At 46.6% G+C, this 12,683-nt stretch overlaps 1 long non-coding RNA gene across 1 annotated transcript in view; it reads left to right on the top strand.

Moving 5' to 3' along the window:
• LOC144108881 (uncharacterized) overlaps positions 1–8,310 on the top strand; it is a 42,160-nt gene extending 33,850 nt beyond the window's left edge. The window contains exon 3 of the long non-coding RNA XR_013309535.1: positions 7,261–8,310. This is a non-coding gene — a long non-coding RNA (uncharacterized LOC144108881). The remainder of the gene's footprint in view (positions 1–7,260) is intronic.
• Positions 8,311–12,683: the final 4,373 nt, after the last annotated feature.

Below are 12,683 nucleotides of genomic sequence, written 5' to 3'. Positions count from 1 at the left end.
GATGCAAATACATCAAGTTTAGTTAGAAGTTCGGTAAGAATCTTCGCTACTTCCTTAATGTTCCCTGGAGGCTTATCCCCGAGAGCCCTGAAATCTTGTAGGGCATCCTTTGCACTGTCCATTTTCGCGCTGAGGAGCTCGGCGAAAGCACCCGACAAAGTTAGTCCTAGAGGCGACAAAAATTACACCACAACACACCTGGCAGCAGCAGCGACGGCAAGGTGACGATGCCGTTTACAATAAAGCATACGAACAAGCACCAACCTGATAAAATTGAAGACAATATCTTGATATGCTGTGTGCGTGTCCGCTGCTGCTGCCAGAATGTGAAGATACGTGTTTCGCACGGCTGCAGGTAAGCGATAGTCCAGGTGGCGCTCACTGTGGGTGCCAGACACGCCCACCTCGGTTATCCTCTGACGATGACACGGGGCAGTACGTCGATGAAATGCTGCAGGAAATTGTAAAAGCGGCGTCGCGATGAGTGCCAGGAGAACGGAAGAGGCAAGGCAGCTGCCAAGGCTACCACCGGTAGAGCACCACCGGTAAAGCGTACAGAAGAGCCGTCCAGCGTCTAGTACCTGATAAAATTGAAGACAATATCTTGATATGCTGTGTGCGTGTCCGCTGCTGCTGCCAGAATGTGAAGATACGTGTTTCGCACGGCTGCAGGTAAGCGATAGTCCAGGTGACGCTCACTGTGGGTGCCAGACACGCCCACCTCGGTTATCCTCTGACGATGACACGGGGCAGTACGTCGATGAAATGCTGAAAAAATTGAAGACAATATCTTGATATGCTGTGTGCGTGTCCGCTGCTGCTGCCAGCGTTAATGGGGCCAAGTCCGCTTTAGTTAATAGTTCGGTCACTGAGGTACGTCGAAATCTGTTATAAATGAAGCAAGCTGCTTTTCGTTGCACTATTTCTATCTTAGTGTAACTTTTAGTGAAAGTGTCCCAAACTATGCATGAAAAGTCTAGTATCTGCAGAATTATGTTTTTGTATGCGAGCAGTCGGACAGAAGAAGTAGAGTCCCAAACCTCTCCTCAGAAACAACAACTTGTTGTTAACATTAGCCATTATGTAGTCAATGGGCTTAGTCCAAGTGAGGTCATTAGTGATCAAGAGTTCGAGATACTTACAATGTATCTCGAGAAAAGTTCGATAGGATAAATATTTAGGTTTCTTATCAAAAGCGGTGTGTGTAGTAGTGAGCAGTACAGCTTTGTGGTCCGTAACGCTATCTACTATCTGGCTATTTGTTTTGGCAGTAATTGATATTGTTTCAGTTCCTGTAATACGGCAACGGTAGAGTTGGGGGGGCCTGTACATTGCTCCAATAATATATCCAACGTTTCCATGGTACGTTGTGCAAAAAATGCACTCTACATTGGGTACATCAGGCATTAGTAAAATTTGCTGGGACGATTTAAACCGAATGCTGACATCTCCACCTCTACCATCACGATCATTTTGGTATCAACTGTAGCCAGTGGTAACGAACTCACTGCCGAACACCGTATTGTTAAGCCGTGCTTCTGTCAAAGCCGCTATTTCAGGGTCATGCAAAAGCAGAAGAGCCTCCAACTCAGTTGTCTTGTTTATGACACTTCTGCAATTAACATTTAGTATTTTCAGGGTCTGAGGGTCCAGGGTCAGTATGATTTCTTTCTAAGCCTAAAGCAAGGACCTCTTTTTGCATCCCAACGCTACAGTACGCTATTAACGCTTAGCTTGTCATACATTAGCTTTGCGCCCGCTTTCCTTTTTTCTTCAGGGCTTTTCCACTGTTTACGTATTTCCCTAACTCGTTTAGAAAAGTCCTCAGCTCATGATTTTGATCTTTTTTGGTGTTTGGATTTTGAGGTGATTTTGGTGTTTTTGAGTTAAGAGCATGATAGTAGTATTGAAATTTTTTCACAGAAATCGTGTAGTTTCAAAACGACTGGTCGTGCCTTATTTATTTCCGTTTTACCCCACCTATGGCATCTTTCTACACCACTCACTGTTAAACCTTGTTCCATAAAAAAACGCCACCAATTACTTCCTTTTCCAGTTCCTCGCTGTCTCCTCACTAAGCTATTTTATTCCGTTCGTGATCAGGTTATTTCTCCTGCCTCTGTTTTCTAAATCTTCTATCTGGTTCCTAACTTTACTAATTAAGCCACTCCTGAAGTTTCGGTATTGCCGATTCCATGACTTTTACCTTCGTGGCTAAGCCATTTAGGCCCGACAGCTTTCTCAGTGCCATCATTTCGGTGAGTTAAACCGGAAAACTTATTCCCAGTTATGTTTTGAGATGCCTGCAGGCCCTCCATTGTTGAATTAATCTTGCACTGGCCTTCTAGCAATTCCGATAGCTTTTGTTTTTCAATCGGGCTAGGATTTGCTTCAACACCGCCACAAGACAACAGATCTTTTGATAATGCAATCACGCAAGAAAGAAAACGTTGAACACACAGTGGACAGGGCAGTAGCGCTACAAAGCGATCGTCACTCCTGTAGCAATGTGCAGATTTGGAATCACTAATTTGGATAGCAAAGCAAAAAGGATTGCTTAGCATGCTGCCTCGTTTGCTGCTACCATGCCCGCTATGCTAAAATGGACGGCTAAACTCAGTCAGCGCATTGTTGTGTCTGTGTACAAAAACTAATGTCCGGCAAGATTATTTAGAAAATAATTCAGTAGCGTTTACCACGATAATTACATTAAGTGCTAAGCACAGAATAGACTCAGAAGAAGGAAATTTTGTAGGTCGCTTAATTACCATTACCCGATGACATTTCGATTGCACTGGGTCTTCTAATTTCACTGCTTCTAATCTTCCGCCATTTCGTGCGGTTTGCTACATGCTTGTCTGATGACGCTTCCACGCGCACGGATGAAAGATGATGAAGACCACGCTTTCAAACTACAGCGTAAGAGACTGACACTTTCAACAACAACTCTCGTGAACGCGGCTACGTGACGAAGACGATGGCATTGCAAGCACAGCACGAGAGCCGAACTGATTGTTCAAATTAGGGAAGTGTATCAGCCGGCATACTTAAAAAAATTTCGAGGGGCACTTTGAACTCTTCAAACTGCGTGAGGCGAAAGCCTTTGCGCGTGACTTTGGCTGTTACTATTGCTGCCTCTGTGAACTATCATTAACGACGAAGCATTGCTATGATTCTTTTTATTTTTCGACTGAACCACTTGACGCTTAGTCTTGTCGACACTCACTCTACAGTCATCAAACTTGGCTTAGAAGTTCATTTGCCTCTCTCTTTCCGATGCAACCATTCTTTTCATCCTCTTGATCTGTTCCCGAGTTCTTGCGTTTTGCTGTGACGACTTCCGGCAGATATGACGTCACCCCTTTCACTTTTCGCTATAACTAATTAACTAATTGTTCTACAGTCATCAAACGTGGCTTCTAGGTTCATTTTTTTCTCCTCTTCCCGATACAACCATTTTTCTCCCATGTTTATTAGTTCCCGAGTTACTGCACTTCGCTGTGACGATGTCTGGTGGATGTGACGTCACACCATTCCTGTGACTATATCCAGGTCCGCGTTATTTCGAGGCAGTTTTGACATTTTTGGCTATAATTAACTAATTATTCCACGATTATCAAACTTGGTTCCTAGGTTTCATTCTTCCTCGTCTATCTGATGCAATTGTTCTTTTTCTCTTAACTTTTTTAGTTTCCGAGTTGTTCGAGTTAGTGTTACGGACGGACACGATCGTGGCGGCGAGCATGAGCCATTACAAAGGCTTTCGCCTTAAAACCGGAGTGGCACATCTTCTTGGTGATGTGCTCAGAATATACCTCGCACCTACTGCTATGTTGCTGTCTTTTTGCGATGTGTTTCGTGGCGTATCCTAAAATCTTTGCAAATAATTTAGTTAATGTACATAGAATATATTTTAAATCTTATAATTGTCATACTTGAAAAAAAAAAAAGCTGTGGCGACTGCATAGTGGTCTGAAGTAGCAGCCAGCGGAACTCATTTTTTAGTGCCACTGTGAGTTCGGATCCCGCTCCCCCAGCTTTAAAATTTTCTATTTCTTTAGTGTCTTCCCCCGGTGCGGTGCCAGCTTTCCTCTGCAGTGAGGGTCTTATGCGGTCATATAAATTAATACATTATTGAGGCCACTTGAAAATCAAACGGCTCGCTAAAATGCAGCATTTGAGCTGAATAATAGTAATCACTAATTCCCTGGTCTGGAGTGAATGATTCCTGTGGTTGACATTTCAGTTCTCTGGGGAATCCAATCCGCCGAAAAGTGGTTGTCTGTCTGTCCGAAGCCTGATTCTAGCATGTGGGCGATCTTGGTCACGTGACGTTATGACATCATCACAAGCTGCCCATCGGATTGTGAGCAAACTGCCTACCGTGGCACTTCAATTTAGTGATTAGTCGCTAAAGATTCCTCAGGAAGAATATAGGTCTCACAAGCCCCACCGATGGCAGCACCTGCCATCGCAGGGCAGTGGCGCGTAGCTTAACTGCTGCACCTCTGCACTGGGAGCGGAATCAGGACTCCCAGGTATCTACGATTATAGAGAATGACCAGTTCTACCGCAGTACAAGTCTAAAGTTATGCAATAACACGCAAACTTACATCATATGAAATATCAATGAAAGAAAGCATGTTCAGGCCAAGCAACAGCATAGAAAGTCAAGATAATTAAACCATGCGAAACAAGACTAACGGTGCTAGCACACGACAATTCATGGTTAACCCCAAGCGAAACCGCCCGTGATTTTTTCGCTTGCACGTCTACGCCCTACTCATATGCTGAGTGACAATTACCTACCATGCCTGCTAGAAATTTGGTTCATAATATCAGGCGCGTGATTACGCGGTCAGTGGTCTTAGCAGGGACAGAAATAAACCAAAAGATGCTGATGTTATTTGGAGAGCAGTAGAACTTTTTCTTTTTTAGCGCATGATACAATGCAGCGAGAGCCTAGAAATTGTGCCGGAATACGTCTACTTAGGACAGGTAGTGACAGCTGATCCAGATCATGAGAGGGAGATAACTAGAAGGATAAGAATGGGCTGGAGCACATATGGCAAATTCTCGCAGATCATGAGTGGCAGTTTACCAATTTCCCTCAAGAGGAAAGTGTACAACAGCATAATCTTACCGGTACTCACCTACGAGGCAGAAACGTGGAGGCTAACGAAAAGAGTTCAGCTTAGGTTAAGGACAACGCAGCGAGCCATGGAAAGAAAAATGATAGGTGTAACGTTAAGAGATCGGAAGCGGGCAGAGTGGGTGAGGGAACAAACACGGGTTAATGACATCCTAGTCGAAATCAAGAGAAAGAAATGGGCTTGGGCAGGGCATGTAATGCGAAGGCAAGATAACCGCTGGTCCTTAAGGGTAACGGAGTGGGTTCCAAGAGAAAGTAAGCGTAGCAGGGGGCGGCAGAAGGTTAGGTGGGCGGATGAGATTAAGAAGTTTGCAGGCAAAGGGTGGATGCAGCTGGCAAAGGTTAGGGTTAATTGGAGAGACATGGGAGAGGCCTTTGCCCTGCAGTGGGTGTAGTAAGGCTGATGATGATGATGATACAATGCAAGGCAGAGCGAGCGATGATTCAGACCAAGGTGGTTAAGGTGCTGCTTTATTTTCATAGTAAAACTACAATGGTCGCCTTTGCCTACCACATTGCGGCACCGCTTTCTTATACCGCAATTCCAGAGAAAACAGTATATAGAAAGAAGATATGACTGCACTGAACTACTCACAGTATGAATAAAAAAAATTCCACACCAAGCCACCAACAGCCTTTGATTTGACAGTGCAGTTTTGCAGAAGCATTTTTTGTGCTGTAGCCAATTCTGTTAAACCTCACTGATCTGAAATCGGACTTCATTCCGGCAAAGAAGGCATATAACTTGGGAATCCAACAGCCTTACTAGGTACAGTTTCTACGTGTTTTACTGTACACTCTGATCATCCAACCGACTCGGGGCTGATAATGAAAATGTTGACTACGGTATCATGGTTCCCGTTGGACTGGCAGCCACCCACACGGCCCGGCCAGCGGTCCCTTGTTATCTCACATACAGGGTGTTCCACCGAATACATTACAAAATTAAACAAAAAAGGTTTTCGAGCTAGAAGAGCACTTTTTTCGGGGGTGTAGTACATCACGGCGACGGAGAAGGTGTGCTGCACCCGCGTTTCGTGTTCGCCTCGTGTACCTCCAGAGTGCAGGAACTTTGTCTTCCCGGGAACCTTCGCCCTAAGAAGTACCGCTTTAAAATGGGAATTCATAACAGGTGGCACAGACAAAAGCGTTAGCCCGGAGTACGGTTCGAGCCACCACCCTCGGCCTCAAACAGTGAATTCTGCCCTCCCTCTCCCCCACCTCACCATGCCTTTCCTCCCTCACCCTCCTCCTCACATATTTTCATCCTCCCTCTCCCTCACCTCCCTGAGTGAAATCCTCATGAGGTGAGGGTGAGGACGCCCTCATGAGGGTTCGCCCTCGTGAGGGTGCCCACCTCTGGTCAGGAGTTCGTCCCACTCTTCATAGATGACAGTCCAATGGGCATCCTTTGTTTCTGCCTGAATAGTGCACCGCGAGATGCGGCGCTTCATCAGGCCCCAGACATTCTCGATTTTATTAATATCTGCTCCCTTGGGTGGCCATTCCAATGTCTGGATTCCTAGATCGTCCAAAGTAGAGCGGACGAGCCTAAGAAAAAAGGGGAGATGAGAGCATGCAATGAAAATGCACGAACAAAGATTTCTTTAACATAACATGTTTACATATTAAGTAACTATAATACGGGAAAGTCAACTTTAGTGGTTCAAAAATGCGTTGTTTTGACTTACATATTTTGAATAAAATGCCGATTATGAAAACCAGAAAACGGGGCGTCTAATGAATGTGCATCCTTTAATCATAGAATTCCCGAGCCTTCACGGTCTTCTCGCATTAGCTTATTGCTGTTCTTCCAACTTTTGTTTCTGTCAAGGAGGGCTTGTAAGCTTGCTGTCACACCCTAAACGAAGTGATACAAAAATGAAAAGCACTTCTTCTTGAAGAATGCCTTGTGTTTATATGGCTCACCACTTCTCTGCATCCAATACGGGGCTGTTGGCCTCCTCCTGAAGGGACTGCTCATGGTGAGACGAATCGGCTCAGGAGCGACTCATTGTGGTGTGCCGGATGCTGCTCTGTTGATTTTTTGTTTTATGTCATTGAGAGCATTGTCAGGATCCTAACATTTGGTCCTCCTCACTTTTCAGAGCAAATGCTGTGGTGAAAGGGACTGCATCATCTCTCCCTGCCTGTGTGTGCGGTTGACCAGCAGCTGCCCTGTTCTTTGACGTTGCCAAGAACTGCTGTTGGCTCCGACATCTTCGCTTTCTCTTGCGCTCATGGATGAAAGCAACCTGAAAAAGTGTGGAGACTTGGCTTCCTGAACAACGACGCCCCTGGAAGGTTTCGTGCCATCTCATCTCACAGAACAGACCTGGTTGTGTTCTTGCGCTTGTCTGAGGATTTGTTGGCGAATTGCCTGCGTGTTCTTGTGTTGCAGTGATGAGCGTAAAGAGGGGCGAATTTCTATTCTGGTGAATGTCAGCCTTGTTTTGTTAGCACCGGCCCATCCTGCAAATTATGTCTGGCGCAAAAAATGTATGTTTCATTGCTTTTCATGATAAAATTGTGCTCAAGCTGCCCAATAGCGTTGCCGTGGGCATGCTGAGGGAGAAGTACACGTCCAATGATACGTGGGTTGACATTTGCCTCTCGCACACGAGCAGCGGAAGCGTCCATGCTCAGTCATGTTGCGGTCTGGAAAAACGTCTAAGGAGCCTGTGCTCATCCGCGGATTGTCAGTACAGAAAATTGAAAGGCAGGATTAAAAAGCAGTTTCTGAGAAAAGTACGCACACTGGTTTTTCCTCTCAAGCCGCATTCGGAGCCTCCGCAGGGTGCGGAGTGCGTGAAGAAAGAACTCGACGCTGCAAAGGAGGAAAATAAAAAGCTGAAGGATTCTGTGCAGCAGCTTGAAAGTGTCGCCCGGGATCTGCGGGAAGAGTGCTCGACACTGAAGCATAAGGTTGGCGTCCTGATGCAGCTATTGGATTGCAAGGCCCGAGCGTGAAGAAAAAAAGAAGGTAGAAGACGATTTCTCCATGCCGGACTTTGTGGTAACGCTGCCCTCGAGGACTTCCTACCTAGCCGGGTTCACTGCAGTAGGCGCGTGCGAGAAATGAAAGGTGTGCTGGTTATGGTGTCATTTGAAAGTAACGATGCCCTTGAATCTCTCTATTAAAAGGATTGCGAATGAAACTCGCGCGCTTTTAATTTATTCATTATTGTCATGAGGCTTTTCCCAGCAACGTTCCCTTTGCAGAGAGTGGCTTCTTGAGTGGCTGGTGAGAAATAGCACAAATTTGTTGCCACCTGGCGGCGAGGGTAATTGCGTTCTCGAAATTCATAAACATAATATGGCTGCTAATATCGGCCAGTTACAAATATAGGCAGGTGCCTTTCGAAGTAATTATAAGGTTGAGTATTAGAATTTAGTTACTCAATTTACTAATTAACATAATTAGCCTGTTTTCTGATGTCTGCCAAGACTGGTATTACTATGCCACAAAAAAATCTTCGCTTTACCTCAAGACCTTATTTTTAAATGTTGTGCACTCCCCTGGAACACTTGGTAATTCACTGAATGCCCTTTGCTAGCTACCCTCCCATCGTCATGAGTGTTTACTTCGATTCCTTGGTCTGATTACTTTGTTTCACATTTCCACAAAGCACTCAGTTTGGCATCGCCACACTCCATAGTTCTTTTCGGCCTTGCTTGTATAGTACATAAAAAGATTGCTTCGAAAGCAACTTTCTTAACTGCCTCAAGTTTGGTCTCTCACAGATTGTATCAAACCCCACGAGCAGTGGCGTCGCGAGGGCGGTGTGGTCTGCACCAGCTGCAGCGCTTAAGGGGGTGCAGATGGGCAGTGAGAAGCGAGGGGTGGACTGCAGGGCGAAATGAATTATTGTGTGAAAACTCAAAAAGGCGCGGGATGGTGCTGCTAAGACACAGAGTGGCAAGTGTGGTCTTTATGTAGAATGAATTGTATTGGGAGGGCTGCTGTAGAACGCATGCCCTGTAACGTTGACCCAGGCATGTGTTCATGCGTGTAACCTGGAAACGCGAGCATTAACCCGATGCTCTTCGGAGACGAAAATATACTATGAAGATAAATACAGTATTCAAGGTCAAAAACAAAATCCTGCAGGATTTTTCTTGACTGTTGACACAGCCATCTGCCCAAACATACGGAATGGAGTTAGATTGCAACATTCAGCATCAACAGCAGCATTAAAAGGCAGGTTGAGCACTAAGCTGGGGTGTGACCATCCATGGCAGCATTGTTCTCTACTTAGCCAAAAGCAGACACGTGCTCACAAATTCAGCATAAAACTGAGGGGGTTGTGCTATCCAGCACAGAGCGTGATTAAAGTGTGGCCAGTATGTGGGCCACTGTTATGCGAGAATAGTATGCAAACTACCCGACATCAAAAACCTTGCTAAGCGATGTCATGCGTGAAGCTCGAAATTCATTCCAGCAAAGAAATGTTTTTTTACAACCTCATGAGCACATCTGACAGCTGTCCACTAAAAAGTCATGATGCTCTCATATACAAAGTGCTGCAGAGGGTCATTTAAATATAAGCCTCGTGCCAGCAAGCTGGACACGGAAAGCTTGCCAGGGTAGCGATGTACTAAAATTTTTCATGGAACTTAAGTTTAAAGGCAGTATTTTACACTGAATTAAAGTGGGATAGTTGGTTCAGAAGCATCATGAAATACACAGCGTGATCTAAGATACATTGCATAAAAAAAGGAATGCAAGAGGGTGCACGGCACAAAGTAACAAGTTCTATTTCAGTGGCACCATGTGTAACAGTTTATATCAGAAAAAGAGAACACAAACAACATATGCTCTTCAAAGCGTGTGCTAGATTTGGATTTCTTTTCTTCTGCTATATTTTGGCAGCAGCTGCGTGCTTTCCTCACCAGGTGAAATTAACCTTCAAGCCCTGCGATTAACGCGAGACTTGGACGAACCGGATGCCAGTATACCCAACGTTTATAGTATACCCGCATATTTCGCCAAAAGTAGCCTGCAAAGAACCCAGGGCCAGCTCCTTCGCGTGCTTTGAAACGTGCGCGCAGATAAACGTAAACCACGCGCGCGTTTCAAACGGACGCGTTTCAAACTCTCGCGTATCAGCCTAGGCACACGAGCAAAAACGCGATTCTGCGCGCCTTTCTGCAGCCAGAGAGCCCATTTCATGCGCGTGGAAGCTAGCGACGGTCGACGGAACACGCATGAATCGTGGTCCCTCGTGTTCTGTACGCTTCTTTCGAGTGAAAACGCAAATCTGCGCGCATTTCTACAGCCACAGATGGAGACAAAGAATTACCGAGTTTTGGCGGGAAATGCGTCGTGAGCCTCTCCGGACTCCCGAAGGGTGCATGGAGGGAGCAGGAAAGAAACCCCGCCCTCCGAGCCGCACCACAGAAATGTGCGTGCAGAAAATCACGTGGTTTTGCAAGGGCTTCTTTCCTGGCCTCTCTCCCTCCTCTAGGCCTCAAACCTGTATAAGCGCTGCATTTTGTACACTGCAATCACTTCAGACTTTGGAAGTGGTTTCAAAGCCTCACCTGTCACTGTTGCCATTTCTGTCCGACTGTTTTGTAAGCTTACGTGCTTACAGTTTCCACTATGTCATCGGTCCGTTGGGATCTCAAATTCAGTGAGATGGGCCGCATCTTGGACGACGAAGCGGTCCAGGAAGAATTCGTTAAGAAACTGTGTTTTGCGCCTCGGTCATCGGTGGTGCGACCCCCCCAACCGTCCACAAGCTCGGGAGGCCGCCCGGCAACATACAAGTACTGGGACGTTTGTGGAGACCTCGGTTTCAATGACGCCAAGCCGAACTGCGACGGGGAAGCTGTAACCTTCTACCGCGCCTCAGCGATGGGGAGGCGGGCGCAGTTCCGGTGCAACAGATGCCGAAAACAACTGTCGCAACTGCACGGCACTGCTGCGTTGCGAGGGGGCGCTGCTCTGCGTGCGAACGGAGGCGGTTCGGCGAGCTTTTTTGCCCGCAAGGATTGCCTAGGCCGCCCTAACACGAAGCTGCCGAGGTCAGCTGTGCTGTACCTCACCTTCTGCATGGCAAAAGGAGATCTCCATGATTGTCGCCAGAGAGATGCTCAGTAATGACATCCCTAAGCAGGCCTGCACCGACTGGACCAACTACGTCCGCGAGGTCTGCTGCGCTGAGCTGTCTGAGCAGCCCCCGATGGGTGGACATGTCGAGCTGGTGCAAGTCGGGTACGGTGAGGAGGAAGCCGGGGGGGGGGGCCTGTAGCAGGGCTATCGCGGAACAGATAGATTCCAAAGTGCAACAGCTTATGCGGATGCAGCAGGAGCAGAGATGTCAGCGTCCGAAGAAAAAAAACTTGAAAAAAAAACTGGCGGAATTTCTGAACTGAGTCATCTGCATTGTATCACCTCCGTACACACTGTAAAGCTTTGTCTCAATGAGCTATTTGGGAGTATGCGAAGCATCTGGAGCTGCCCACATGATGGCAAGGTGTTCGTGTACCAACCAACCGCGGACGCCGGTCGGCAATTCTCCATTCGTCTGTGAAAGAAACAGGACGCAGTTCGGTAACGTGCATACGAAGCTGCGCCACAGGCTTGCGAGGGAGTGTGTCTATTACTCGTTCTAACAACCCGGGACCTACCGGCATGCCATATGAAACACGTTGTATAGCCCTTTCACAGTACATGCACTGGAATCTCAACGTGGGAAAAGGCGCCCAAGCAGGCACTTCCCTATGCAGCAGTGACGAGCCACACTGAAGCATTTCTTTGCGGCGATTGTACTCTATGCATTATGTAACTGTCTATTCCTGAAAAGGCTTGCAATGTCTTTAATTTGGTTCAAAAATATACTTAGTTATTTCTGAGTTACAAAGTGAATATAATTAAGTGGGTTAAATTTTTTCTTAAATTTTGGTAAAAAACGTTTTTTCTGGCATTTAAATTCTCTTGAAATTTCACACCTCTGAGGAGTAGTCGGAGACAAGCTGTTCATTTAACGGAGCGTGCGACAGCAGAGCTGAGATAGTCACGCGGGGACGAGGGTTCGACGGAAACTTGATGCCCAGGCACCACACGCGAATCAGTAGACAGTGCACTACGGCAGTACCACGATACATCACAATCACCAAATCTGCACGTTCTCACATTTCTTCTCCCTTATTTAGTGCCGTGGCGTTGCACAAAGTCGCAGTTCACGAGTTGACCATATAGAAGAACATGTAGGACTTCAGCGCTCAGAGGTTAGGATTCTGCGCTTGGAGTCGCTGAAAGTTTGAAGAAACTACTGGTTGCTCTATTTCCCGTTGCCGGTTGCGACTCCCATGCCTTTCGCAGATGGTCACGATGGCGCGCTTGCACGTTTCCGTCAGACGTTTGATCTCCGTACACGACGTGGTCGAGACGCCATATAGGCTTTCGAGTATGGGGATTCCGTGTACGTGTGAAAGTTTAGCCGAGCGCCTAGCCGCTCGTGTAATACGGCGTCTCAGCCACGTTTTCCGGGTATACGGCTACCTGCGAAGACTGTCCATTACT

Source organism: Amblyomma americanum, chromosome 10, assembly GCF_052857255.1.
Source record: "Amblyomma americanum isolate KBUSLIRL-KWMA chromosome 10, ASM5285725v1, whole genome shotgun sequence".
In the NCBI taxonomy this organism is placed as follows: domain Eukaryota; kingdom Metazoa; phylum Arthropoda; class Arachnida; order Ixodida; family Ixodidae; genus Amblyomma; species Amblyomma americanum.
The sequence above is the reverse complement of the archived record's forward strand: the minus strand, read 5'-3'. Positions and strand labels throughout refer to the sequence as shown.